Genomic DNA, 3263 nt, shown 5'->3' with positions numbered 1-3263 from the left:
TTGGTAGAAAATTGTATTGGCCGTATTAAGATGTTGTTTTCAAGTGAATAAATTTTTGAAAACCAACCTTAAGGCACAAAATTCTACCAGAAAAAAGCATCATACGCATCTTTTGAAATATTTGTGCTTTAAAATGCGCCGTTATTTTCAGAGATATTAAAAAACACCTGTAACAATTCCGATGCATATTTTTATAGAGAATATTGACATATAATTATTTTTTTGTACTCCTAATGGTTGTTTCCCAAATTTGGAAAACGCAGTTTGTTTTGAAACGCCCTGTATACCTTTGCCAAATATTATAAACAGTCTTTTATAGCAGCAGAGAACATTTCTTCTATAGCGTTATGCACGGACAGACAGGCAAAGTAAATTATAAAGTACCCTTGCTACCAAAAAATCTACGTATTAACACAAAAATTTTAATTATGATTTGCGCAATTTGCATCATGTTAATAGCATTTTTATTAAGTTAGTACAGTTTATATATCCAGTGCAGTTCAAGGTATAATGTTCCTGAGGTGAATTCTTAAAAAAAAACTTTTTGGCTCACTGCTTCACTAAAATTATTAAGACTAGCTAATTTTTTTTGTGAAAAACCCTCCAAAATCGCATAAGAAATATACAAAAATTAAATAAAATCATCATTTACATAAGATTTCGTTTAATTTTTGTAGATTTTCAATGCGATTTTGAAGAATTTTTCACAAAATTTTTTTAGCGAGCCTCACTAATTTTAGTGAGGTAGTGAGCCAAAGGTTTTTTAAGAATCCACCTCTGGTAACGATCTTAAAAATTATATAAACTTTAAAAGCTGCCAGCTGCCAAACTGCTAAACAATAATAAACACCTTGTTTCACCCCTGTCCTGGATAAAATGTTTATTTAAAAAAACATGCGCATTTAGTTTTTTTCATTTCCTGATACATTTTTGTCCCCCAGTTCCAAAAATATCTTTCCCGAAATCCTAGCTGTTCTATAAGATCTCCAAAAATGCAAATTACTTTTGTCACTGATTTTTCAATAATCTTTTAAATAACTATTAAAAATTTTTGTTCAAAACATGTTTTAGTGAACAGTAAAAAGTGTCTAACACACCTTAGAATATACATTCCTTGAATGCCAACAGAATCAATAAAAATATACCTGCTGTTTTGACCGTTATTAACTGTTAAACATGGACATATTTGTTTTTAACCAGAAAAGACATTTAACCCTTACAGATCGGGCCCCAATTCCCACCTTAATAGATCGGGGGGGGGGGGGGGGGGGGCTCAAAGAGCCCCCCCCTCTATCTCGGCTCCTGGTACAGATAAAGACGTAAATTTTTTTTCCGGTGGTTCATGTGTATTTTTAGAGAAAATTACTTTTTCTAGTCATAGCAGTCAGATCGCTCCTTAGCCGCTTTTTAGCGGCCAGCCGCTAAATTTTAAAACAGCTGTAGAGCGGCCAATTTTGCAGTTAGGATGACCAAGTTTTAGGACGAACTTTTATTTTTCATAACAAAAAAATTACTTTTTCTGATCATCGCCGAAAAACGGCAAATAACGCGCATGTTTTTTTAAATAAACATTTTATCCAGGACAGGGGTGGTTTGATGGTAAAAGAATGCTTATAAATAATCTGGAATTTGCCAAGATCTAATGATTTACAGTGCAGGGAAAACTTCACAGAAGAAAAAACGCATAAAATATGTCATTTTCGCACATATATGAGCACTGTTTTATGGAAAAATTATTTGTAGGCTTTTCTCTGTCAGTGTAAATTTGTTGCGAGCATAATCTGTCCGTTTCAAGGTTTGGTCGTTATAAGCCTTTAAAGTTCATAGATTTTTGGAGACAATCGTTACCAGGACGAAGCCCAATCTGAACCACATTTGCACCACTTTTGATTCCTGTGACGTAATAAAAATGAGGGATTTTTCATCTCTTTTTTGAGGGTTTTCTTTCCCACTTCTCCTCTCATCTCCCTCATTTATATGATGTCACATGAATCAAAAGTGGTACAGATTGGGCTTCGTCGTTACCAGGATTATTGTATCATTTTGCTATGAACTGCACTTGATCCTATTTTTTTCTCAATTATTGTGTGTAAATTTACTATTAAAACAATAGAATATTTATATCACCATCCATTATTTTATTGTTTCCAAGCGATACATTTAAAAATATGTTTTTTTTATTGCAGTTAACTCTTTTATTCCGGGGACTTGGCTAATTGAGAGGGGGTGGGTGGTCGTGTCATATAGCACTCATAATGTGTAGAGATATAGGACAAACTGAATTTTGAAGATCGAAACTAATTTCACCTCTAAAGGACCATTATTTACTGTTAAAAACGATATTGTTAGGAATTATTTTGATATGAATGCCTTTAAAAATGTAGCTGGATTTACCTGTATTTTGGATCAGAACCTAGGTTGGAGGCTTGTAGAGAACCAATATCCCACTAGTAAAGTGTTAAACTTTTGATATAAAAACACTTTAATAACAATTGAGTGCAAAGAAACTCTATAATTATTGTGTCATCATTTATAAAAATTTAAATTACTTCAACCATCAGATTATTGATATTATATTCTATACTAGCGGCTACGCCCTTGAAGGCCTCTATGGGCACTTGAGGAGTTGAATCCAAAACTCTTTTATTTAAATTTCGATTTAAAAAAAAAGTAAAATTATTTATTTTTTTCTTTCTAGGGTCTATTCTTCTTGTTAGGGTGTTGGGACCCTCCCCAAAAATAGTTATAAACCTTGCTGGGACCTATAAGAAGCTACCCTGTTAAAGAGAACCCGATCAGTTCAGCAGAGAACCTTCAGTGCAAACAGGCAAACAAACAGACGAACAAACATTCTTTTACTTTATTATAAGAATTTTCAAGGGATCTAAATGGATGAGACAGTGGTCTATAAAATTATGTACATTGTACATACACAATTATGATACACAAAATTACAAGGTAGATTGAAATTAGTAGACGTTTGGACACTCAACTTAAACCCAACCAAAAGTGTCTCCTCCCTCCTATTTTTCGATCCTTTCCCTTGCCTTGTCATGAAGAGATACACCCACCACCACCACCACCCCGACCCCTTCAAATTTATTTCAAAATTGCATTGCATCATCTAAAAGATAACAAAAGATTGTTAGTTGGATTATATGCCCAAAATTTGAAAACAAAGCTGACCAATGATGATCTTATCAACGACATTATTTTCCTTGTTATTACCCAATTAAAAAAATAATATTATAAATTCAAACACT

This window comes from Acartia tonsa, chromosome 8 (genome assembly GCF_053477335.1).
Source record: "Acartia tonsa isolate MP-2025a chromosome 8, ASM5347733v1, whole genome shotgun sequence".
Taxonomy (NCBI): domain Eukaryota; kingdom Metazoa; phylum Arthropoda; class Copepoda; order Calanoida; family Acartiidae; genus Acartia; species Acartia tonsa.
Note: the sequence above shows the minus strand (reverse complement) of the source record.